Genomic DNA, 27,250 nt, shown 5'->3' with positions numbered 1-27,250 from the left:
GTCACTGTAGCACTCCTACAGTGTCATCCTCCTTGGTAAGATCTGACCACATAGCCATCACTGTTCAGGTCACCATCCCCCTTGCCCCCCACGTTATCAGGGTGAAACAAGCTTAACTTTACACAGTGACTATAAATCTCCTCAGAGCAGATAGAAGTAGCTTCACAGCCAATGTCTCATCAGTTGGAATTAGCAGTAGTGTCCAGGACCACACCACAATACTATGTGGGCACCTACATAGATGTATGGACTCAGCAATACCTAACAAGACAACATAATCTCCCTCAAGGTAGGGTAAACGTTCATGGTGGACAGCAGCAATACACAAATACCATAATAGGTGGATATAATTGCTGGACAGGGCCAAGAAGGAACAGGTGCCTTATTGGAAGCAACGTCACCTTGATCTGCACAAGCAAATAAGGTCGCAGGTGAATTACACTAAGGCTATCTGTGAGTGAAAATTGGACACATCCACCAAGGCCACCTACTAGGCCTTCCACACATGTGTCTGCAATCCCAGAGGAAACACGCAGATCTGCTCTGTAGTGGTGGTCAACAACAACACATACACATACTGCATAGATATAGGCAACCGGCTGCAGACAGGTGAAGTGTAAACATCACCCCCTGTCCTCCCATTGGTACACATGTGCATGCACAGCACCTGTCCCCCTCCCCTCATTATCAAGAAGCAGGTCCATAACGCCCTCTCAAAGGCAACACACAGAAGTCTTCATAGGCCTGATACCATCCCTGGCTGCATCCTACATGAACACAGGCATGGGCTCTCAAATCCATTCTGCACTGTAGTCAACCAAAGCCTGAGCACCAATGTCATCCCATCTGCACAGATACAGCCACTGTCATCCCTATACGCAATGGCGAGAAATCCACCGATCAAGCCAATCATATGCACATCAGCCTAGCTAGCCTGGTCTTCAAGGGCATAGAAGGCAATATCAAGGACATTATGAACAGGGACTTTGGCAACATCAAAATGCATGAGCCCATACAGCATGGTACTGTCAAAGGGAGATCAAGCCTGTTAAACTTGGTTGACCTCTTGGAAGTGGTCAACAAACACAAGGACTAGGGGAAGATAGTGACCAATGCCTACATTCACCTAGCCCAATTTTCTGACAATAATCCCCAGATGGCCAGGATACATATGCCTACACAGCTAGGCATCAACCTGTATGTTACCAGATGGGTATCTAACTGGCCCAGTGATAGTATCTACTCAGTCAAAGTAATGGAACCCACCTCTAGTAGTACAGTCTTTCAAAGTGGTGTACCACAAGGATCAGCCTGAGGGCCTCTACTGTTTGACATATACATATCTGAGGTGCAAGACAAAAGTAGTGGTCTACGGATGACCAGGTGTACAGATGCTTGCAAGCTGGCCACTGTCTTACATTCCCGTACTAATGTGAGCATTCACCACAAGGCCCTCACCCAACCAATGACAGATGCAAGAAGCACTGCCACAAACTGAATGCCAGGAGAGGCATCATTCTCCTTGCTGTGGCAGATGTCATCTACACTAATTATGACAGTAATACTGTACTGAGCATGCAATCAGGTGTGAGGTGACTTGTGCACCAAGGTTGGTAGCAACCTGACAGTTTCCCACCATGTGGGCACCATTGTATGTAAGGCCATCTACATGGCCCACCTCACAAATACGGGTATGTCATCCAGGAGCCATCCCTGTACTCCACCCTTATCAGATACATTACCAAGTACAATGGCTCCTTTGACATGTACCTTGCCAAGCAAATGCAGCAGTTGCAGAGACCACAGAGGTTCCTGACCAGGCAACTGCAGGGTCTGTAACACCTGTCCAATACAGGTAGAATGAAAGCCCTGTCTCTGTACTCAGTGTCATGCAGAATGCTCATAGGTGACCTGTGTCTGGCATACAAGGTCATTTCCAAACCAGCATTGATGGCATTTCTGCATATCTGTAAGACAAACCCCACCCACTCATCATGCATGCAGGGCTCTCACCTGGTCTGTGACATGTATGGTATCTGTTGGCTGGATAGTGCAATGTCCTACACAATACATGGTCTGTAATACATGTCTAGCAGAGTACGTGTATAGCCCTCTTGAAGAAGATGCTGGACAACTGCATAGGAAATGGATGACACACCCCTGGGATCCTGCGGGTGTACCAGCTGGACAGGGGAAACAGGTGCTGGCTTAGAAGGGACATGGGCGAATGTCTGGGCCAGGCTTATGAGGGCATCAGGGCCAATAGCCTGGTATCATCTTATGAGGCTATGCACCTAGTACTTTACATGTTTCCTGCATGTATTGCACACAGTCCTGTCATGTTGTCTGGAATGAATCCCTGTGATACTCAATGGTGTAGGTGCTGCAGTGATGGTGTATAGTCTTGTCCCTTCATCAGTTATTATCACATATCATTACACCTTGTCATTGTGTGTGGTCTGTATAGCAGTAAGTCAGCTCTTACATTATGTACATATGCACTTGGTAACACTGTAATGCACACTCCAATAGCCTTGGTCTTGACCACAATCACCATTTTGCTACTAGTTCCATCACACAGTAGGATTTGTCGCACTTTGCTGTGGGCCTTACAGTAGCAGTGAAAGAGATGGATTGCAGCAGGCAGAACTACCATAAGGTCTGCCGTGAAGGGCCCATAGGTGTCACAGCTGTGCTAGACTGTACCAGGAGTGTGTGTGTTTATGTGTGTGTGTGTGTGTGTGTGTGTGTGTGTGTGTGTGTGTGTATATATACATATCAGCAAACATAGTATTAATTCACATATGTTGTCTTCCCCTCACAGCTGAACACAGGGGTTGGTGTCCCTCCCACTCACAACCTGATGTCAGTATCTTAGCAGACTCCCATGATGATGGTAGTCATAGAGAGGTACAGGTGGGGTTGTTGGTGCCTGAATCCTTGCCATTGTTTGGTATCCCACTTTCAACCACTATGTCCTCGCACACAATCAGTATGCCCACACCTACCCAGTCTCCAGCAGCAACAGATGATGGACAGGTTAAGGGTGGTGGCATGGAACAGACTAGTGTGTTGCGTGTGGAAAGTGTGAGTGTAGACACCAGCCATAGGCAGGAAGCAGGTGAGGTCACACACAGGCAGATGGATAGGGGTGCTTGACAGAGGACTGCTGCCCATCAAGCCACTGTTGCAAGTGCCACAGCAGGCGTCACCAGATGCATGTTACGGTCCATCATGGAGTCAACATGAGACAGATGCTCAGGGTCATGAATGCAGTGCTCCCTGTCATGTGTGATTACCTCCATGGCATTTGTGATGCCATATGCCATCTTTCTGATGTTGTGGATAGACAGTGGGGTGAGACATTGTCACTGCTCAACCATGCAATGTCTGTGCTTGAGCATGTGGTGGGAGTACGGCATCGGCCAGGTGGATGTAGGTCAGCAACATGAGCATCTGTGAGCCCATGTGGCCCTGCACATTCACAGTCCCATAGTGGCAGTGCCAATGGCACTACCAAAGGGAGGGTGCTGTCCACACAACACCGGAGCAAGCCATAGGCATGTTTTCCTGGTTAGTCCCATCAGGGATGTGGATTCAGCAGACAGCAATCATCATCAGGGAGTAGTACTGCATCTCTCCTTGGGCCTGGTGGTGCCAGTGTTACTCCTGGCAGAACCAGTTGTCACGTCCCTGCCAGGTGATGGTGAACCATACATCCTGCCATGTACGGTCGATGGCTGTCCAACATAGCACTGCATCGGGCCTCCACCACGCTTGATGGTGTTCAGAAAGTCCCACATCCCTATCACAGGCCAGTTACCACCAGACACACACAACTCCTCTGCACAGTCAATTTAAACATCACCCCTCCAGACACACACACACACACATGATGTCAGCCATATGGCCCAGTTTAAGCTTCTGACAATCCAACACCACATCCTATGCATGTGATGATACTTGTGTCACAACCCTGTTATCCTTACCATCGATGCACAGACATGCTCATATGGGTCTGATGCACAGGGTGACTATAGTACAGTGTAGCAATGTCATGCTGTGTAAGGTGCTATCTGCTGGCAGTAGTTATGGGTACAGATCAAGGTGTATGTACCTTGTTAGCCAAGATGCACTATTGCTGTTAGTACTGCTGACTGACTGTAGTGTCACATACTGTATTCTGGTAGTGTTCCAGGTTTCTGTGTGTCTGCAGGCTGTGGACCTGCTGACAGTAGCAATGCTGAGTAAGGTGGAGTGGAAACACAGTGACCTTGTCATAGCCAAGGTACAGCTGCATGTGTACATGTTTGCCAGGTGTGTTTACATACGAAAGTGTGTGTGGGGCAATTGTGGCAGACAGTGTGACCTTGCATACATACCCTTGACACAGCCAGTTAGCCTTCAGACATGTCACATGGGTGTTCTCTAGGACCGCAGGCTCACACATTTAGAGGGGGTTACTTGAGTACTGGCACTAGGTCCCTCACAAGCTTAGTCATTACTTTAACTGCAATAGATTTGGCTATTAGCACCTGTTGCCCCTGCCAATTCTGTCACATTCACTCAACTGTCAGGCAGTTGATGAGGGTATGCCTGGTACTGTGTATGACAGGTTTAGGGTATGTATTCCTGACACAGGTAGCATGTGTTAGTCTAACCTGACAATCACCAGCATGTGTGTCTACTATCCATATGTGTGCCTGGCCTCTTGTGCTGGTAGTGCACACATAGTCATAGTCCTGTACATGTGGCAGCTGATAAATGGATGAACACAGCCCCTACCTGCACAGTCTTACGAATGATAGCGCTAGGTACATAACACAGAGAGCACAGCAGTACTGTAGTGCAGCAGTGTCTGCCACTACTAGTGAAGTAGGTGACAACTGCAGTGGTTGTTAGGATTGCCAGTGGTGGGTTCAGAGGCCCTTAACATGTTACAGCCATGTCTCACACACACACACACACACACACACACACACACACACACACACACACACACACACACACACACACACACATACACACCGCTGCATGGGGACATGCATTGAGACACACATGCACATGGAGGTGACACTTATCAGAGTAGATGTCCTACTCATCTATTAATGTATAGTACACAATGATATGACCATTACACCATGGTGGCTTGGTGTTAGAAACTGTGTAACTGTGTTTGTACCGTGGATGACATCTGTATAGCTGACATTAGGTTGGCAATGGGGAAGTTTACATGGTGGAAGAGGCACACAAAATGGTATAGCCATCACATACACACACTGAAGACAGCCACAGGGCTGTGCATGCAGAAACACATATACAGTTGCCAATAGACATATTAGTAACCCTACGTGTCCACTTGTATGTACTATGCGTAAACATGACATGCTCCACATAGATTATACGCCTGGGACATAATGCACAACCCCTTACAACAGGTAGTCTTGAGAATGCCTTCATGGATGGTGAGATAAACCACCAGACATAGCAATTAGTCTCATCTCCATCTCCTACAAACCTGCACAACTGATAAGAGTGACAAACTTTGTATAAGCATGATGTGTCAGTCAGGTAAAATGTCTGATGCAGGCATGTGTGTCAGTACGGTAACTGTGACATATTTGGCAATGATAACACAGGTATGTTCATTGTCAGGGTACACAGACCATATAGGTTGCAAGCATATATCCCATGTACATCTGTACAGATGACTGGTATGGTCTGTATAGTGTTACATGGAGCATGTGAGGCAGATGCCATTAACAGGGTATTTAAAGTACTGTAATGGGTAGGAGTCAGCAGGCCTTAAAATGGTATAACCTACACACACATCAGCCACAGGGGATATGCTTCACACATACTACAATAATTGTCAGTATTGTGATTAGAGCCCCTACCTATCTGAGTATTTCTACTATAGTATATTATAGTATTATACACACTGTAGACACACTGTAGAGCTTGGAGGGCTGATAACTGTATACAGGTACATCTAAGGTGAATGACAGCAGGTCTTGTAAAGTAGGGCAATGGGACGTGTACTGGGTGGCACATGTCCCAAAATGGTATAACTCACACCCCCAGAGGATATAATACACACACACACACACACACACACACACACACACACACACACACACACACACACACACACATACACAGATTAGGGCACTGGGAAGTGTTGTAAGTGGGAAAGTCCTCAAAATGCTTCAGCCTACAAACATACACATTTATACACACACATGCATTTGCCAGAACTGGGAAAATAACCCCTGCCTGTATACTTATTTGTGCTATACTGTTACATAGTTACTGTATGTGCCACAAAGCTTATTAGGCTTGGACTCTGCAAAAGTACTTCTAAGGGGAATGACATCAGCAGGACTGCTAAAGCGGGGCACTGGGAAGTGTACTGTGTGGGAATTACCTAAAACTGTATCACCTACAAACGCACACTCACTCTCACATTTGCCAGGACTGAGATTAGAAACCCTACCTATCTAATTATTTATACTATAGTGTTACACAGTTATTGCACGTACTACAGAGCTTACATGGCTGATATGTGCCCAAAGTGATTCGAAGGTGAATGACATCAGCAGGACTGCTAAAGTTGGTTACTGGGAAGTGTACTGTGTGGGAATGGCCTAAAACTGTTTCACCTACAAACAAGCAAACACACACTCACAGACTTACATTTGCCAGGACTGAGATTAGAACCCCTACCTACCTAGCTATCTGTACTATAGTGTTGCACAGTTATTGCACATGCTACAGAGTGGGTTTCTATTACGTAATCAAACTTCAACAAGTTTGAACCCTATATGGTTGAAAACATATAGTCGAACTTGCAGAAGTTCGACCATGTAAAAAAAAAATAAAACTTGCAACTCTTTAAATATACCAACTCCGAGACTGCACTATAGTGCGGAAAAGGAATATTTCCCTTTACTGCACTGTAGTGCGATCTCAGAGTTGGTATATTTAAAGAGCGGGGGGTGTAGGGGGGCTTGCCTCCCTACTTGCAACAGTTAGTTGACTGTTGCATGTTTTTTTTTTTATGTGTTCGAAGTTTTGAAACTTCGAACAGACAAGTTCGATCTTGCCGTGTTCGAAGTTTCAAAACTTTCATCACATAATAGGAACCCCTACAGAGTTTAGGGCTGACAAGTGTGCAATGTTACTTCTACGGTGAATGACAGTAGCAGATCTTGTGCAGTGGGGTAATGGGAAGTGTACTGAGTGGGAACAGCCTCCTAATACTTAGACCTACAGACACACACACAAACACACACACACACACACACACACACACACACACACACACACACACACACACACACACACACACACACAGAGACAAGTGATGTGATATTACAACACTCACCTCAGTACTATTACACAATGGAGCTCACCTTCATGCTGGCACATGCGACTGGTTACAACCGGTATGCCACTGTCTGCAGCAGGACATCACTTTATACCATTCAGGTTATCCGTGTGTGTGACTCACTCTGTATGTGTCCTTCTGTGTCTCTCTTTATCATTGTCTGCCTCTTTTTCCCCCACATCTATGTGTGTGTATGCTTGACATATTATCTGTTGCCCATATATATGTCTGTGTATCATACACAACAGATGCACATATATCATATATGGGCCACCTACAGCTAGCTGAGGGTAATCCTGTCTGATGGGTGTGTGTAGAGACAGTTAAGGTGTACATAGCTGTCTGTCTGCAAAGACATATATACACAATACAGTTATATAATCCGATGTGGGTTCCAACATGGCCTGTGATTCTCTAAGTGTAGAAGCATGTCAAGTGTGACCTTTTACTCTGCTCTGTGGTTTTATGTGCTACAGCCATACCTTTCAAAAGTAAACAGGAGGTTCTTATGGTTACTGGGTTTGTTTTAGCAGACATTTTCAGACATATCTAAAGTCTGACACTGCAGTATATTGTGTCATTACCTAGAGACAGATCTCCTCAGATCATCACCGTACTTTACCAGAGGAATACAAGATGTATGATGCACAGACCAATATTATGAGCCTGACTATAGACATTCTTGCCCAAAAAGGCCAGTTGAGAGGTGTGGCTACAGCCGGTTGACTGATGAAACTGTGTAAACGGTCCGGCAACTTGGCGATATACTGGCAGGGGATCTCCTGTTTTTGTTGTATTTTTCTTACCTGAAAAGTCATATCCTGGTGTGGCCATACCTCTGAAATGTACATTTTTTGGCAGACTGCCCAGGTGTTTGCCTAGAAGTTTTGTCCAGTCTACATAAACTTGTGTTTTTATGTGAAGTTAGTTGCATATACTTGAAGACTGACATTACAAACTAATGTCAGACATTAGTCTTTCAGACTTCATAACCTTCAGACACTTCCTGATAATGCAAAATTCCTTATCCTACCAACTTCCTCAGTATGTAAGGCAAATATTTACGTGTCTATCACTGTGCCTTTGTCCCACTTTTACGTATGACCCTGTCCATATGTCTTGCTGTTAGAGGTTGGGAGATATGGGTGTGGTACATATTTCATTCTACTGTGCAGAAATGTCCACTATATGTGTAGTATATTCCACATAGCACTGTGACTTCCAGGTATGTCAATGGCAGAGCAGTACAGAGTAATGAGGTGAACCACTGACAGACAGTTGTGTATAGGTTGGTAGTTTCCTATGCTATTAGTAGGGTATTGGCCCTGAAGCCCTTATAACCCATGCAGACGAGGGTGTAGCCAATGTTAAGACATGTCAGTATGCAGGGCTCCTGTCCAGCAGGGCACAGGTGGGATTACAGGACTGTATTCTGTGTTTCCCATGCACTTATACAGGGAGCACATCACTAGGGATATTGAGGCACTTGGCTTGCTGTTGACAGGGAGTGTATTTGACAGATGGGGGAGTGTGTGGTACACGTATCTGTCATGCCAACAAGCCGTACAGATATCACAGCCCAGGTTGATGCTGCACCTACAGGTTAATGAAGTGGGCCTTGAGTTCCAGATGTGCAACAGTCCCATCAAGGCAGGGTCTGGATTGCTTTGTATGCCAGACAGGGGTCACCTAAGCAGAGTCTGTATGGAACAGGGTAAAGGGACAGTGCTGTCAGCCTATATCTATAGGGTAGGTGTTTGGGGTTTAGGGTAAGGCCTTAATGTTTGCAAGACCCTGGTGTGTGAAGCCTACATGGTCTGTGGTGTGTATGTTTGTGGATTGCTTCTGAGGTGTCCATTGTTTGGGTTTTGTTTTGTTGTGGACCTCCATGTATATGGGAGTGTGTTGCATATTTGCAGGTGATGTTTACTGACTCCTTACACTGCAGGGCACCTATGTTACTGCACCATCTGTTCTGGTGTGCACATTCTCCATTTATCTGGCCAGTGTTTCCCCTTCCACTTATGTGTGTCTCTTTGTCCTTTTGTAGTCCAGTCACTGGCTTTGGTCACAGTGGCTGCTGTTATGTATTTGTAATTCTGATGTGGGCGGGGTACATGCTGTTAAATCACACACACACACGGTTGTGGACTTCACACCTCTTAGTGTACCTATTTAGCAGGTTGTCCATCATTGCACCACTCCATTTGCTGAGGTCCTTAGACAGTTTGTGTTGCAATATGTTATTATGAGGCTACATGTGGGCCTAGCTGCATACCACTGCAGACTTACACCTGGACAGGCCCAAATATGACAGTCAGACAAAGGCCCACACATGGAGATAGGGTGTTCATAGGTTCGTAGGTTGGTGCTAGGCTATCAGCCCTAGGGCCTATACAAGCCTAGCCATAACAATTCCCTAGCTATTTCATCCCACAATATTTACTTCCCTGGACCCCTGTCTAGCAGGGTGACTGACGTTATCCCCAGGGTAAATTTCCTATCTCCCATACAGTCATCAAGGTTCCTTTTGATGAGGGCCAAGGAGGCGCTCTGCTTGACATGTATGGACAGTCTTTTCCAGAGTATGGGGAGTCTCTGGGTCAGGAACCTATCCCTCCAGCATATTTTGTTCATTGTGATGACAAGGTTTAGGTCCCTGGAGTGTGTGGCTCTGATGGATTGGGATTTCTTTAAGTGTAGCATGTCCAACAGCTCTGGATTTGACATGTCCTTGTATGTTAAGCAGAGATCACCCCTGAGAAGACGATATGCAACAGAGTAGAGCTGGAGCTTTTTTAGTCGGTCAGCATAGGGTATCTGCTTTAGGCCTGTGATTCTTTTAGTGAGGTGTTTCTGCGGCCTTTCCAGTTGTTGCAGATGTCTTGTGAGGTACATACCAAATGGGGAGTTGTACTCTATGATGGGTCTAATGAGGGATGAGTACAGTGGGACAATGACCTCCTTTTTTCTGGATGAAAAGCCCTTAGTGATGAGGTGTGTCACACAAAAGGATTTCCTGACTGTTGTGGTGATGTGGTTATCGAAGGTGAGACCACTGTCCACTTGTGTTCCTAAGTCTCTTATCACACTTTCGGTGTTTAGTGTACTGCCACCTTTGTGGTAATTCATGGATACATGTTTTTTCCCAAAAGGGATAACAATACACTTCTTGGCATTGAGCTTGCACCCATAACTCTGGCACCAAGCATCTGTTTCTGTAAGGCCCTTTTGTAGAATATCCACATCATTTGGGGATTCAATAATGGCTCAGAGTTTGCAGTCTCCTGTGAACTTTGTTAGCCAGAGTCCCTCAGTGTTGGCATGTACTTCAGAGAAGTAGATGCCAAACAAGAGTGGTTCCAGGACTGAACCTTGAGATACTCCACTTGTCACTTGTCTGGAGCTGGATTTGGATTCGCCTACTTTTACAGTGTTGGTTCTGTCAGTAAACCAGTTGGCAACCCATCGAGTGATGTAGGGATTTATACCCAGCTTAGTAAGTTTATCTATGATTCCAGAGTGGGGGATGGTGTCAAAGGCCATGGTGAAGTTCAGATAGGCTGTGGGGACTGCCTTACCCTCATCCACTGCTCTGGAGACTGATTTGAAGAAGTCAATCAGGTTCAAGAGACAGGATCAGCGCTTCATGAGCCCAAACTGGGTAGGGCCCAGTGTTTGAAGGTTGCCAATGTCTTTGTTTATAAGTTCCATGATAATACATTCCATGGCCTTGCAGATTAGGCTCATCAGACTGATGGGACGGTAGTGCACAGGATCCAAGGTGGATCCCCCCTTGTGGAATGAGATAACCGTAGCTGTGCTCCACTCAGTTGTCACGAACCCTGAGGTGAGGTGCCAGTTCATTTTGTAGTTCATGTACTACACAGCCCAGGATGTTGTCTGGTCTCATGGATGCTGTATTCTTAGCTGTGGAGAGTGCAGTTATTACTGTGTGGCCATGATTACTGGAATTTGGCAGTCTTTTTATATTGTGATGGGCCCTTTAGGGGGTGAGAGGGGGGTGAAGTTGGCACTGAATCGATATGCCAAGATATTGGCAATGTCCTTAGGATCAGTATATTTAATGTCATTCTGTTGTAGCTCAGAGCAGATCTGAGCACTGCAATTTAGATTTTTGACATAGCTATAGAATGCCTTGTGGTTGTCTTTGGAATCTTTGGCAATTTTATTTTCGTAACTAGCTTTGGAGGATTTTATGAGGGATCTCAGCTTCATACTGAGGCTGGTAAGGGAGTTTTTTGCATCTTGGGATTTTCCTCTTTTCTGCAACAGTTTCTTCCTTCTGTTGTATAGTTTGTTTATGACAGAGGACCACCAGATTGGCTTCCTTTTTTTGGAGGACAGCATCTTGGTTCTATTTGGGATGGCATGATTCATGCACGAGTGGATGTGCTTTAGTGTAGGATTCAGCAGTCAAACTTTCAGTTCCCGTCTGCATGGGTGTCATGAAGTTTATCACTTCTGACTTAAGTAGCATGAAATCGGCCTTAGAGAAGTTTTTTACGGATGTTTCCTTACTAGGGGTTGGAGTGGGATGTGGATGTCAAAAGTGATTAGCTTATGGTAAGACCTAACCAACGAGGGAGTGACCACTGGTGTGGAGCATCGATTTCCCATGTTGGTCCAGGATATTGCAGCCCCTGGTGGGACTATGGATTAGTTGATCCTGGGCATTGGAATTTATGAATTGTTGTTTATTGAATCATTGGGCAAAGGTGTTGACACACGAGTAGTTTTCCCAGTTAATGACAGGGTAGTTGAAATTACCCAGTATTAGGGTGTTTGGTCGTATCTTAATATATTCCAGTATATTTAGAAAGGTGTAGTGAGAATCCTGGGCAAGGTGGGGGATCTGTAGCAAGCTACAATTTGGATTGCAGTCTTACCTAGTGTTAGTTGCACCTGCAGAATTTTGGATGCATTGTTTTGGGCAACTAACCTGGAGGTGTGAATATCCTTGTTGAATATGGACACTCCTCCACTTTTAGTGTTTCATTCCTGGTTTGGTGGCCGAAAAGTGTGGTAAGAGTTGTAGCCTGGTATAGCAGGGGTGCTCTCTGGAGCCTTGAATCAGGTCTCAGTTACTGCACAGATATCGATGTTCTCCATTTTTAGGAGTGCCTCGACAGAGTGCATTTTGAAGTTTAGACTTCTAGCATTGAGTAGCATTACCTTCAGATTTTGCATACTTGTACCTGTTATGGTGGTGGTTTTGTCCTTTTAGCCTTGCCTAAAAAAGGAACTATAGAGGTGGCAAGAGCCTTAGCCAGTAACCTGAATCACAGGGGCGACAGGTGCAGACCATCTCTGGCAAAGCATTGTGGTTTGTCGATCATGTCATCCCAGGCAGACAGATACTGGATCCCCTTTGAATGACACCAGAAGCTTAGCCAATTGTTAAAGTCAATCATTTTGTCCTTATACTGTGGTATCATTTTGGGCGAAGGCAGGATGCTACTCAGGGCTTGGTTCATACCTGCCTGGGGCCACATGTTCCCAGAGCTCTTCCATGTCTCTTTTCATGCAGTCCAGGGAGTTACGTCTCAAGTCATTCATTCCAACATGGACAATGACAGAGCCTTATTTGTACTTGTTATGGAGTGACTTGAGTGCATGCATTATGTGGCAGATCCTGGCACCCGACATGCAGCTGACGGTAATTTTCTCCTTGTTCAGCCTGGTGAGTGGGACATCAGTGTGCCTGACTATAGAGTCACCTATGACTAAAGTTTTGGGTACGTTGTCTTGCCTTCGGGGCTGTTGTTGGGTGGCACACTGGTGTTGTGAGCTATGTGATACTTTGGTTGTGATTGGTATTTGCTTGTGTTTCAGCTTCAGAGGTCCTTGTTGCTTGGGCAGGTTAATGTTAAGGGCCTCTGCATATGTGGGTTTAGTGTTGCTATGTGTGGGTTTTGGTAGTGAGGGTTTTGAAGGGCTATGTGTTGCTTGAGGTGTAGTGTGGGTGTTAACCTTCTCCTCCTGATTGTCAAGCACAATCTTGGCTGGAGAGAGCTTTGTTTCCAGTTTGGCTATGTAAGTGCATCTCTCGCAGATTGTAGTGTTGGGTGGTAGGAGGAGAGGTTGTCTGTGTACATGAGGTAATTGCTGCATTGCCCCAGTATGCCCAGATTCACCAGGTGGATAGGAAAAATCACCGGAAGCTGACCCTTGGACATGCCTGGTTAGGTGCTTTTTTTTTGTAAAGTACAAGAGCTGTTTTCTCTTACCTTGGCAAGGTACTTTGCAATTATAGGCTGTTTAGTGCCTACGATTAATTTCTTCTTATTAACAAGCAGAGTTATAGGTTCATATGTTCATAGGCAGGTACTAGGCTATCTGGCCGAGGGCATTTATAAGCGTAGCCAGAGTGTGTCGGCTTTCCCCACCCCAATGATTAATTAACTGATCCTCTGTCAAGCAGAGCCAATGAAGTGATCCCAGGGGTGTATTTTCTGTTACCCAGCCACTCATCAAGGTTTCTCTTGGAGAGTGTTAGTGAGGGGCTCTGCCTGATGTAATTTGGAATTTTGTTCCAAAGCATGGGGAGTCTCTGTGACAGGAATCTATCCCTCCAGCATGTTCTATTTATTGTTGTGGTGAGGTTTAGCTCACTAGAGCACGTGGCTTGCAGTGACTTGGATTTCTTTAGGTGGAGCATGTCCATCAATTCTGAGTTGGACATGGCTTTGTAAGTCAGGCAGAGATCACCTCTGAGTAAGTGATATGCCACTGAGTACAGCCGGAGTTTTTTCAGTCGGGCTGCATAGGACATATGTTTGAGACCAGTAATCCTCTTTGTGAGGTACTTTTGTGGTCTTTCCAGCTGTTGGAAGTGTCTTGTGAGGTACATCCCAAATGGGGCATTGTACTCTATGATGGGTCTAATGAGTGATGAGTACAGGGGCACTATAGCCTCTTTATTTCTTGATGCGAACCCTTTAGTAATTAGATGGGCCACATAGAAGGATTTCCTAACTACTTTGGCAATATAATTGTCAAAGGAGAGATTACTATCTACCTGGGTCCCCAGATCTCTTATTACCTCTTCTGAATTAAGGGGGTTGCCACCTATGTGGTAATTCGTGGGTGTTTTGTTTTTCCCAAACGGGATGACTATGCATTTTTTGGTATTTAGCTTGAGGCCATGACTTTGACACTGAGTGCTTGTATCAGTTTAAGGCTGTTGGGAGACCAGTTTGGTAATTGTTGTTTGCTCTTATGGGTATGACTTCTGCTTCCCCACTGTCTGCCATTGCTGTTTTGACATGACCCTTTCTTGTTTTGTGAATAGCTGGCAGGCAAATGCAATGTTATGAGAAGCAGAACAGATATACAAGGCATACTTGGGCTCCTTCTGTGACAACCTGTGAGATTCCTGGGGTATAGCTGTTGGTCAATGACATGTCAGTGCTGACACAGAAAGGTGCCAGCCTTTTATACACTGGCAGTACACTGACCTTCAGGTACCAGCTGTCGTACTAGGCACCATACCTCTCAACTTTTGTGAGCCAGACATCTGGACAAAGCCATAAGTAAATGGGGGACAGAGGCCCAAATATAGGGACCGTTTTTAAGTATTGGCCTTACAAACCTAGAACGTGATCCAATAACAGGTTTTTACATTAGCATGCATTTTTCAATAGGGTATGATGTCTGACACTACAATCTGTCATTATTTTCTGACCTTAGTCTTACGTGATTTGCCAGTGAATTGCCAGACAACCACTATTTCATGATATACAGACCACAACTGTGATGCTAACCTCTGGACATGTACAATAGGTCTGTACAGTTGAGAGGTATGGTAGGCACTGTGTAGGTTACTCCAAGCTGTGTACTGTCCATATGTGTGGCCCCCTGTCCATGACCTGCCCAGCTTTCCTGCAATAACAGATATTGATGTCTGGACAGTATGCACAGCTCCTACCATAGGTGTAGCTTACATGCAGATTAGTTGGCACTGCAGTTCTTGGAACATGGCCTTGTCAACCACAGTACTAAACAGAAGTGTACTAATTGGTTCTCTGACAGAGTAGCTAATGCTTGGAACAGACTATCTAATTACAGCATTAAAGCAAATACTAGTTTATTTTTAAGAACAGCCTGGACATTTATTATGGGAACAAGTGTTCTGGCATATTGGCAAGCTAGAAGGGCTTTTAATGCCCGTGCTTGAAACATTTGTATGTATGCATGTAAGTAGGCCACTACGACACATATGCTGGCCACATCCTGATAGTATTAACCACACATATACATAGCTCATTGACCCCTGAATATTGTGGGCATGCAGCAAGTTATCATGTAGAATGGGACAGGCCTGGAAATCTGTGCTCTGCTGCTATCTCCCTACAAACATACATGTTACTGCAGTTCTATGGGAATATGTGTATGTGTGTGGAGGACACACCTGTCAACTGTACACATCTGCACTGACTGTGCTGATATTTAGTTTACATTTTGGTTCCATTTAGCATAGTATTGTGCCCTGTCTTGGAGACTATTGGCATATCATTAAGGACCACAGGTCAGATTCTAATGGCATATTTTGAGTTTCAGTCATCTTACCCTTCAGAGCCTTACTGCAATTGCAACACCTGCTGTATTATCACTGTGTAAAGTCTGTAGGGGGGATTTCATCATTGTCGCCATCTGTGGGCCTTTGCCAGACATTTCTTAATGGTTTTCTACAGCTAGCTTGCTGGGTGAGGCTGAGGGGTGAGTATGGGACTCCCACACTGACATTTATGTCTGTGACCTATGACCCCCTGTTAGTTGGCCCACCACATATATTGCAGTGGGATTTGTCACCTTGACTACTACTGCATAATGTGGGGATGCCAGTAGTGGGCAAACATTTCCTGGTGTCCCACATAGCTGTCAGTTGTCTGCTGCTATCCCAGTAGGTCACCCCATTCCCTTGCATGCATGCAGCGATACCATAGCTATGCTACCAGAACATACTAATCCATTCATTTATTGTTAAGAAGACTGACTTACCTGCAGCAGTTGTGAGGATGGTGCTTAAGGGCTACCTATGTCGGATGCACTGCCTATACATGGTGAGTTACAGGTTGTGTGATGTGTGTTTCATCCATTTTACTGTGTGTGTGAGTCAGAGAGAGGTGTCAGTCCCTGGGTCCCTACAGTCTCATTGTGTATGCTATGCATTGCCTCTTTGACAAGGCCAGGGCATACTGGACACACCTCCATCTGCCTACAGGGGCTGACTTAGGAGGTTCCTCCTCCGAGTCCCTCTGTGCCTGTGGGGACCTTGGCAATGGTGGGGGGCTGTGTGACCCTTCCCTGTGCTGTTCCTGCTGCAGCTGTTTCTGCAGGATCATAATAATAGCATGGCACATACTATGAACATGTGTGCTCATGTGGCTGGAGAGTACTGCAAGGCTCCACCAGATATGTCAAGGCAGTGGAACCGTGACTTGAGCATCCCAAACACATGCTCTATAATGATCCTGGTTTGTGTGTGTGTGTGCCTCATTATGGCTTTCTTGATTGGGTGTGTGTGCATTTCTGATGGGTGTCATCATCCACGGCTCTAGTGCATAGCCAGCATCCCCCACCAGATGGCCATATGGGATGTCCCCACTGACAAATGCATGGTGCAGGTGTGATGAATGCTAGATGCGGGAGTCGTGATAACTTCCAGGGCTGCCAGCACACACATTCGTGAAAATGCACTGGGCATTGCACATGACCTGACAGTTGCTGGAGGGGAAGCCCTTGCAGTTTTTGTAAACCCTACCCTGTTGACCAGGTGGTGCTTTGATGTGGATGTGCATGCAGTCTATCGCACCCAGTACCTCCGGGTAGTCTGCTACATGGTGGAAGAGACACATATTGCTGGTCCTCTCCTCACGGGTGTTGGAGAAGTAAATGTGCTCACTGGCATGTGGTAGCATGGCATCCATGAAGTACTGGAGTACCCTGGATGCAGATGCCTGTGAGACCCCCATCATGTCCCCAGTAGGTCTTTGGAAAGTACCTGTAGCTAGTATTCTTAAGGCTACACATACCTTGGCATCCACTGGGATGGGTTCCCCTCTGTTGGCTCTGGGTCTGAGTTGAGGCCGGCACAGCTCGATGATTTGCTAAAGTATGTCTCTGTAGCACTCTACTATCTCCAGATCATGTAGCCTCTGGTAGGTTACCCTGAGTCTGAACACTCTTCTCCTCCTCCTCAGTCTGGGGCAATTGTCAGCATTATCCTCCTCACTGCCCTCAGCCTTTAGCACATACTGATAGATCAAAGCAACGACAGCTCCTAATATTTGTTTGGTTAAAATTCCAAAGCCAAAGCATGTGTACACCAGTGGTGCAGTGTTTGTGGGAAAAAACAGACTGAAAGGTGTTTGCACGGTTTATACTGTTGTGCTGCAGATGGTGCCTGTATGATTGTCTGGCTATAATGCATTCCACCTGCTTGCTATTTTATTTGTATTTGATTGCTTTTATTCTGCTATTTCTCTTTTTTTCCCCCTTCCCATTTCCGCCCCTTTTAAGCCCTGAGGTACACCCCGCAAACCCAGTGCCAAATGTAAACAGTTCTACTTTTTCCGTGTTTTTTTTATTTTTGTTTGTTTTAGACCCAGTGCATGCTGCACAAACCTGTTTAGCTAAAGCAAACACTTTGCAGTAGAAATGGCCCTCCCTTGAACATGAACACACTCTTCATTTCATGGAATAAGTCACTACAGCCCCGGACACACACCCTTGCTTAGCTGCGCTTAGTTAAGCTCAACTGGGAGCCATAGAGCTCCAATGTGTTTACACCAAGCATGACATACCCCCTTTTCATGTCAGCCGCTCCTCCTGCTTACACTGTAGAATTATAGCTCCTACATGGTTAGGTGCAGCCAAAGAATGGTCTCCCATTTAGTGATTCAGTGAAATTTGCCCATTTGCATACCCCACTGCATTAGTCTCTGGTTACACCTCTACACCACAGCCTTCCATTTTAGCAACCTGTGTTACCTGTTACTGTTTTGATTCTGCATGCCATAGACTATAATAGCAAAATGCATATTTCACTTAAAATTGTCTTTTCACATTTTTTTTTAAATATTTGGCACAATCCCATTTACGCGCCACTGCCCTATGCTTAAATGGTCAAAATCAGCCCCAAAAAACTTTTATTTTTTTTCTAATTTTGCAACAGTTTCCCATGCCAGTTGCCATATTTTTGGCCATTGGGATGCCTAAGGATTATAATACATGCTTTACTTTGAGCTGTCATGCCTCCGTTTTGATTTTTGCAGAAATGTATTTGGCTAGCAGCCAAATACATTTCTGTAGCAGACACTATTCTGCCATGGATGCCTTCCTCCTTACTGGATTGCTAATTGTCCTCATTTGCATGGTTTTCACCAGCAAATGATGTCATTAGCATAATCCAGTTATGTGGGTCTATATCAGCAGAACTAAAACCCAACTGAATGAAACCCAGTTGAACGATACATAAAGAGCGAAAACTGCTAATGTCGCAATAATGAATGGAGATCGCTGTAGGGAATTCGTCTCTTTACTTCAATGTAGTGTGATCTCAGAGTTGGTATATTTAAGTAGGGGGGTGTGGGGGGCACAGGCCTCCCTTGCGGGGGGTGCAGGGGGGCTTGCCCCCCTGCATAAAACAATGAGAGTTTACCTGTTTTATTTGTTAAGTTTCACAGGTTCTAAATTAGCGGTTTTCGCTCTTTATGTGTCGCTTAACTGAGATTTGCTCAGTCGAGTTTTCGTTCAGGTAATATAGACCCCAGTTATGTCCATGGCAGAATAGTTTTAGCAGGCTCGTGTACGCCCCCATCCTTGTTTACTGGATTGCTGGGTGGCCATATTCCATGTAGCAGCTGTTGCATTATTCGGACACAGCATTTCACCGTTACTGAATCCCGGGGACTATGATTGCTAATCTGGTATGTCCTGCAGTGGAGAAATTAATCTTTGTTAGGCACTTTATTTATATTTTCAAATTTATATTCACATTTCATAACTTAGAGACCTGCATTTTATTGGAATACATAGTGTGAAACTTCACTATGGGATACAGGACAATTCACTGTCAATACTGGTTTATATCACACTCTACTGCAAATATTGATAGTTATTTTCTAGTAATTATGAAAATAAGCAGTATTTCCATATGTACTTGATACTTCAAAAAATGAGTGACTTACAGACTGTTGCCAAGACATTAAGTGAAACCTTAGATATTGTTGAAGAAAACTGTCTTTGATATTTGCACTGTACGTTGCACATCTTGAGAGATATCCAGTATTATTTGTTTTGCTAATTATACAATTAAGCATATGTTTTCATATTTCTGCAATTTATAGAGGAATTTCTTGTTGTCATGTGAAAGCTTTTGTCTTGTTAAGACAAATCTCCTAATGATATATGTTTAGATTGCACATTTTTCTGGATATAGGTTCATAGGTTCATAGGTGTTTACTAGGCTAACGGCCGCAAGGGCCTTTCTAAGCCTAGCCATGTATCCCAAATCTCTGACAATTTCTGATACTCTTGATAAGTGTAAGCATGGGTCTGGGAGATGAACCATTTACAGGTTACCTGTTTGCGTTAGAAACATAGGTGCCAAACCAGGGATGAATTTTCGGTTTCCCATCCAATTGTCCAAGTTGTACTTGAATTGAGTTAGGGAGGAGCTATGCTTCACATGGATGGGAAGCCTGTTCCATAGACGGGTTAGTCTCTAGGATACATACCTATCTCTCCAGCAGGTCCTATTTATATCATAGGCAAGGTTTAAGTCTTTAGAATGGGTAATTCTGCTACTTTTTTTTGTGGATATGTAGGAGGTCATTCAGAGTAGGGTCTGCCAATGCCCTGTATTCCAGGCATAGATCTCCCCTCAAAAACCTGTAAGAGACATAATACAGGGATAGGGCCTTGAGGCGGACTGCATAAGCCATATTACTTAAGCCCTGTATTCTTTTAGTGAGGAATCTCTGTGGACGTTCCAGTTGTTGGATATGCCTAGTTAGGTACATACCAAAGGGGGCATTGCACTCAATGATAGGTCTAATGAATGCCAAATACAGTGGAACAATGACTTCCTTGGACTTAGATGCCATACCTTTGTTTATAAGTTGTGCAACATAGAATGATTTCCTCACCACTGTAGACACATTATGATAAAAGGCTAGATTACTATCTATGTGCGTCCCTAAGTCCCTGACCACTGGGTCAACTCTAAGGGGGATGTTGTCAATATGATAGTTACCAGGGATGGATGACTTCCCAAAGATACTATTATACTTGTCGTGGCATTTAGTTTTACTCCATGTCTCTAACACCAGTTATTTGTCTGTGTCAGCCCCTCCTGGAAAACATCTGTGTTAGTGTGAGATTCAATGACAGCTCCTTATTTGCAATCATCTGCAAATTTAGTCGACCAGATACAATTGACATTTGCCTTGACTTCTGAGAAGTAAAATGAAAATTTGTTTGTGGAAGTTAATAAAAAATATAATTTGGGGTTAGTGTGCTTTATAATATATCACCATATTTATGGACTATTATCACTGTAAGAAATACTTCTTACTGATAATACTGCTATTTTTACAATTTTTATAGCTTTTATGGTTCACAAAATATTTACATTTGTTTAGCTTATGCTTTTTAAGTGTATTTTTCAGAAAATGCTCTGGAATGCAAGATTTGTCTAGGCTGATAGAGATGTGACATTCCACGCCATATAAGTTAATGAGTTTATTTTTTAACAAACTCTGATATGACTATATCTTAAAAAGAACTCCACCCTCCAGTTTGTAAACTTTAACACAGGATTAATTAGTTTCCCCTCAATCATATCACCTAAATTAAGTTTAGTACTGGAAACCATTCAATACATCTCAGTTTCTTAATTTCAATTTTCCTACCACAGAGCATGAAGGGTCTAGCATCTCCCCCCCCCCATTCAAATACTCTGTTGTTTCAGAAAGGAATTGTTCAGCCTACATTTGATTGGGGAGACAACATACTTTCTGTAATTTTCAGTGCTTGTTGTCCACAATTTTATATCCTATCACATATTACTTCAGTACAACATAAACAAAATGAGAAGCAGTCTCGTTTTTGATCAGTGAACTGTTGCTTTTATCAGTCTAACTGAAAAAAGTAATAAATATGTAGAATACATTACTATTAGCTATGTGGAGCAAGAACTCAAGCACAGATGAACACTCAGAGCTGCTAGACTTATATGTCAGTGTTGAAACCTAAATAAAAATGTAGGGGGGGAGACCAAGACGGTGCCTAAGCATGACAAGAACATTTAACAAAACCCAGCAAAACAACCTGCATTGTAAAGAATTAAAATTTAAATTACCATGAAATACTTTCTTAACAGCTTACACTTTGAGTACATCATTGAAAAAGCAACAATGACAATGGAAGTCATTTTCTTTTTTAGCAGAAGAAGTTTCCAAATAACCTTGGCAATTTCGATATTTTCTCTAGATAAGTCAGGATGATCATAGTATGGATTCAATAGTTCAAAGATTTGTCTAGTTATTAAAGTATATTTATTGGATAAATTAAAGGTTTGCCTGATCTCGGATAACTTCAGATGTTTGACTAAGAAAAAGTCTGCCATGCACTTATCCTTAATAAGGGGGAAATTGTCCAGATTTATCAAGTTACCATTTAGAGTTAAATTGGGATTTAGATGTATTGGTTGGAGGGAAATGAACGCCTGCAAAAGTTTTAGCGAAGACAATAGTTTATGAAATCTGATAACGTTATATTTGAGGCCATAGAAGATTTTATATTTGTCTAGACTAACTTTGCTCAAGAAAGGTAAGGCAGATGAATTGAATTTAAGGGATATATTCCTAAAGCTCAGCTCAAGGTGGTGATTTCAATTGTCATATTTATCAAATATTATATCTCATTGCATTGGAAGTGCCAAGCTGCACTACTATGGGAAGGTCTAAAGGAATTGGTAATTAGGCATATTAGGGCACAAAAGTATCTCTTTTATAAAGGTAATCACAAGTTCTGTTCTGAAAATGTTTGGAATGTATTCTTTGATTGTCTTTTAACCTGAAACACTTTTCATTTTTGTATTATATCTCCTTAATTTATTATCTGTTGTATATATTGTGAATGATATGGGCAATGTATAGTTGTATATAGTTTTTGTTGATGTTTGTACAGTGTTCTTCTGTGGTTTGTATTGTTTGTCTATAAGATAATAAAATAAAAAGAAGGCTTGATTTATAACCTGCTTGGTGTAAATAAACTACATGATAAACAACTAACTTCACTTATTATACTGGGCACAGACTGCATTGCAGGAATAAGACAGAAAAACAAACTAAAAATCACAGTGTTTTAATACCCTGCCAGAAAGCAGTATAACAAATTATAGTATAATAAGAAACAGTTTGAATTATTTTGGTGCATTAAAATAGCACAGAGTATTAAAATAAAATAAGATACAATGAAAATGTATACTTTTTTCACTTTTTGACTGGAGAGTTCCTTCATAAATTAGTAGCATTGGTGTGCCCTGTAAACAGACTAATCTCTTTTTTTTTTAAGCATGCATACAGCTTTAAGAAATTTCGATACAGACATACCATCAAATTGTACAATTGTACCATTTTTTTCTGCCATCCCATGTGTACCAATGGGGTTTAGATATGAATTAAAAGAAGTGTGTTATCTAACTCTGGAGCCATATTTGTATTACATGTACAAACAGAGGAGTTTATTTCTATTTGAATATGGAGGGTTTGATTGCATATGTTTCTTATGCTCTTTGACACACCGTTTTACAAGAATTTTTAAGTTGCCTATAACAACATAATGAGTTTGTTCTACTGACTTTTAAATAGTTGCAGCAAACCTTCAGCCTGACAAATATCTATACTCTTAGATTCCAAAAGCATAAAGGTTTGCAAGCTACTGTATATCGCAGGAAAGATGATATATATATATATATATATATATATATATATATATATATATATATATATATATATATATATATTTATATATATATATAGAGAGAGAGAGAGAGATATTATACATATATACATACATACATACATATACAGACACACACACACACACACACACACACACACACACACACACACACACACACACACGTATATATGATTGTGTATAGCTTTCATTGACATACACATGGTAAAGAAATGACTGAAAGTAATTTGACTGAAGGTAGTTTTGATTATAAGATATTTCAATGAAAATCTTCTATTCAATATATATATATATATATATATATATATATATATATATATATATGTATATATATATACTCTATAAAAAGTTTTTTTTTTATAACGTGGCTAGCCCCCTGTACCCCCCCATGTCAGGGCTCTGCTTCCTGGACCCCCCTTAATTGCATATTCTAATTCAGTGGTCACTACATATATTGAATCAGTGCTGGCTGCTCATTGTGTTTTAATGTATTCCTGTCATTTTGAAATCCCCAAGGATGGTGGTTGTCTAGCTGATGCTGGATGAAATCCAAGACAGGACATCTTCTATTACAGAAATGTCATTTGTTGGTGGGATGTAAATCATGATGAAGCAAATTATTTTGTTTTGGTTATATTTTAGGAAAGTGACTAGTATTTCTGCATTTAAGAAGCTGGGTATTTTATTTAGGTAGGGGTGATAGTTATTTGGGTGGAGTAGATTAGTGCTCTGTTGCTTTCTATTTTGTGTGCACCGTCAACTCTAAAGATATGTACGCTTTAATAACAATAATTAAGTCAAGATATTTTGAAACTTTATTGTAGGACACACTCTACTATACATACATTTATTTATTTATTTATTTATTTATTTATACATTTGCTTGTCTATATACTTATTTACTTCCATTTCTTGACTAGGACAGTCTAACTTGGATGCAAAGTACCACTGTTTCCCTTTTCCCCAAAAGCTCCAAAAATAGTAGCTATATTTACATTTGAATGATATAGTGCAAAATTCAAGATTTACACAAGATAATATAAAAATCATCAGTCTAAATAGAATAAATAAAGCTACTATACAGAAATCAGTGAAATGACAATTGATGCTCCAGAAAGCAAAGGGAATATGGGAAATATATAAATAATCTTTGTCTCATTCATAGCAATATCAAACACATGTTATGCATGTCCCAAACAGCCAGATATGATAATTAAGGTACTTAGACCAAAACTGGGGAATATATTGTTAAATGTATTGAAGTGACTTTAAATAATTTAGAATGGCTTGCTGTGCTGTAGTTTTAAAGCCCATTGGCAGATGGATAACAATCTAAGAAATATCAGTTACTGAAATGAGTAGATTTTACTGACCTCAGTATACCTAATATTATATATTTAATCAGAAAAAAATATTAAATACATCAAACATTGCTTCTATACGTGAGATCAGCTCAGCTAGGTGTTTCAATTAGGCCTCATTGCCTAATAACTAATCTGACAATAAGGTCTGATTGAAACACCTAAATAACATTATAGTTAATGGCACAGGTTGAAAATAATGTTCAATAAGGGACAAGCCTCCCTTAATCAAACACATGGGTTACAAGGTTCCCCCTGCATCACCTCACCACACAACAACATATGTAGCAAATATGCAGCTGCATAACATTGGGGAAGAGAGAAGCACCACCAAAACACTGCATGTTGTTCTCAAAGAATCACTGTTTTTTGTTATAACATCAATGAAGAAATTACTTCTAAGAGATCACTTCTTGAGGAGTTACAGAGAAAACTATAAGTATTACTTCTCAGCAGATGAACTATTTCCCATAAAAAATGCACAATCTTCTACAGTTCAAGGAAAAATTAAATATGAACAGCAGCATTGTGGCTTTGATAAAAGTTGCATCTGTATATTAATCATTACTTCTCTGGCCCGCGTATTAGATGCATTATGCAAACAAAATTAATTACGATTGCTGGTCTTGACAGTCTAAGTGAAATTTATATTTTTAATTATTTTGGGTACTCTTACTTAAGACTTTGTTATTACTTTACTTGCAGGTTATATACTAATAAGGGGCAGATGAATCGGACATTAAGTTATTGTATTGTGGTTTGCCTTAATATTTAAGCCATTATGGCATTATTCTCAGAGCTCTTGCACTTTAAATAATCATGCACATAGTTTGTAATTCTTATTTCTCCACTGTTTTATAAATTGCTCAGCATCTATTGTTCCATTTTTATGTGTGCGAAGTGCTTAGGGTTCAAGCACTATAATAACACTGATGTGATCAAGCCAAGATACTAAAAAGGACAACACCCACAAATGTTCTGGAAATGTATTTTAAACATGTCTTAAGCATCTGGATTTATGTAAAAATGAGATGAGGCCCAAGTTCTTGTTGCTCAGTCTTACTCTTTAATGTTATTGTAAAATAGATATTTCTAATAAGGTCAGAAAAATATATTCCCAGCAGCTCATGGCAAGTAAATCCAAATTAAAGTCAACGCCAAATAAGAATCCAATAAAATGTTTTAATGTAGCAAAGAGCATGTAAAATTGGTAAGCACTTTCACAAACATTGCATTTGTTTCATCAGACCTTCATATTTAAAAGCACACATAAATCTATTTAAATATAACAGCTCTTTTTAGAAAGCCCAATCACATAATTCTTTCCCATCATATGACACTTAGTCTCATTTTAACCCTATGTCTGCTGATGTAAAAATATATGTAAAAAACACACAATAGTTTACACAAGATATATGCTGAACAATAAATACTCATGCATCCATAAATATATACATATATACTCTAACAACGGCAAATATGCAAAAAAAATCATAAAAAATATATCTAGTAAATAACTATTTACCAAATCAACTAAGTCTATCATTTCCTACGTTTCCTATTCTTTAACTTTGAAGTAATGGCTATATGGTCATTGAGCCCTTTACCTAAGTGTGCCTTGAGTCTAATGATCCACCTAAATTCTCTCTCTTTAGTCCTATTGAATATATTACCTAATCTAACATAATCTATCACTAATTCTAGCATGCTAAACCTAAAATAATGCTCAGTGGCCAACTCTATAATATGTTTTGCTATGGCACTATAGGTGTGTCCCTTTACCTGAGTGGGGTATTAAATGCCTTGGCCAGGTCAAGGTAGGTGGTATGCACCATTTTCCCCTCTTTCATAGCCATGGTGACCCTTCTGAACAAGTCTACCAGATTAATTAGACAAGGTCTTCCCTTAACAAAGCCAAACTGGGATGGCTCCAGTGTCTGTAGGTTGCCAATGTCTTTGCTGATCATTTCCATAATAATTTGTTCCATGGCTTTGCATATTATACTTGTCAGACTGATGGTCTGTAGTACCTGGGGTCATTTGATGGTCCACGCTTATAAAGAGGGAAGACTGTTGCAGCCCTCTATTCACATGGCCATATCCTGTTTTGAAGCTGTAGTCGAAGAGTGCCTCAAGTGGTTCTGCTACGTCATGTTTTAGTCTTTTTAGGAGGCAACCAAGGATATTGTCAGGGCCCAATGAAACAACGTTTTTGACCTTAGCAAGCACATCCAGTACCTGCTCCCTGTTGGTTAGGAGGGTATGCTAGAAGGGATTTCATAGGAGGGAGTAAGGGGTGAAGTTAAATCTAAATTTATCAGACAGTAGATTTCCTGTGTCACCATGGTCAATGAAGGCTGTGCCATTTACCACCACTTCTGCACACTGCTGAGTAAAACATTTAAGATTCCTGACAGAGCTATATAAGGTCATGTGATTGTCCTTAGCACAGGAGGCTATTCGGGGTCATGATGGAGAGATGAAT

Source organism: Protopterus annectens, chromosome 14.part0, assembly GCF_019279795.1.
Source record: "Protopterus annectens isolate FY-2018-M chromosome 14.part0, PAN1.0, whole genome shotgun sequence".
In the NCBI taxonomy this organism is placed as follows: Eukaryota; Metazoa; Chordata; order Ceratodontiformes; family Protopteridae; genus Protopterus; species Protopterus annectens.
This window is presented reverse-complemented; position numbering follows the sequence as displayed.